Genomic DNA, 926 nt, shown 5'->3' with positions numbered 1-926 from the left:
ATATTCTAAAGCAGATCTGGGCCTCAGACTGAGCTCTAATGAGCTTAGAAAAATCCTAGGAGGGAACACTGTCCTACCTCCTGCCTCAGTGCTGTTTCTGCACCTTTCCAGTAAAGCCTTGGGTTCCTTTCTTAGTTATGAAGGAGTAGTGGCATCTTGCCCTCATTAGTCAGCCCGTGAAAAGACTCTCAAGTTTAACCATTCACATATTCTAAAGTGAAGCTAGAGGAATTGCACAGGACTGGAGAGATGGGGCATCTTTGAAGATAACTTTTAATAATCTCCCAGGAGTTAGGGACCGTGATAGATGCATGTCTATCTCCCTATTACCATACATACCACACCTAAATAATGGATGAGAATTGACATTTATAATATGTTTACTGATGGATACAGTATTTCTCAGTTATCGTGACCAATTTCATTCTTTGGAAATTAATTCATTTCCTGAGGAAAGAAGTAGTCACTTCTTTTGTTGCTACTATATACTAAGAGTCATTATGAGGTACAGGAGCTGGAGTTAGACTGCTTAGATCCAGATCCAAGCTCAGCCATTACTAGCTTTGTGACCTTGGGCAGTTCATTTAATTCTCTGTCCCTCAATTATCTCGTGTAAAATGAGAATAATACCTGCCCCATAGACTTGTTAAGAGAATCAGGTGAAATACTACATATACGTAAAGCTGTAAGCTCAGTGCCCATGATAAACACTCAGTAAATGTGAAAAAAAGAACCCAGAAGAAATGATACATTTGAATTGTGGTGTTGGCGAAGAATATTGACTATACTGTGGACTGCCAAATCAGTCTTAGAAGAAATACAACGAGAATGCTCCTTAGAAGGAAGGATGGCAAGACTTAGGGCTCACTTACTTTGGACACGTCATCAGGAAAAATCAATTGCTAGAAAATGACATCATACTTCAT

This window comes from Trichechus manatus, unplaced genomic scaffold (assembly GCF_000243295.1).
Source record: "Trichechus manatus latirostris isolate Lorelei unplaced genomic scaffold, TriManLat1.0 scaffold00143, whole genome shotgun sequence".
In the NCBI taxonomy this organism is placed as follows: Eukaryota; Metazoa; Chordata; class Mammalia; order Sirenia; family Trichechidae; genus Trichechus; species Trichechus manatus.
Note: the sequence above shows the minus strand (reverse complement) of the source record.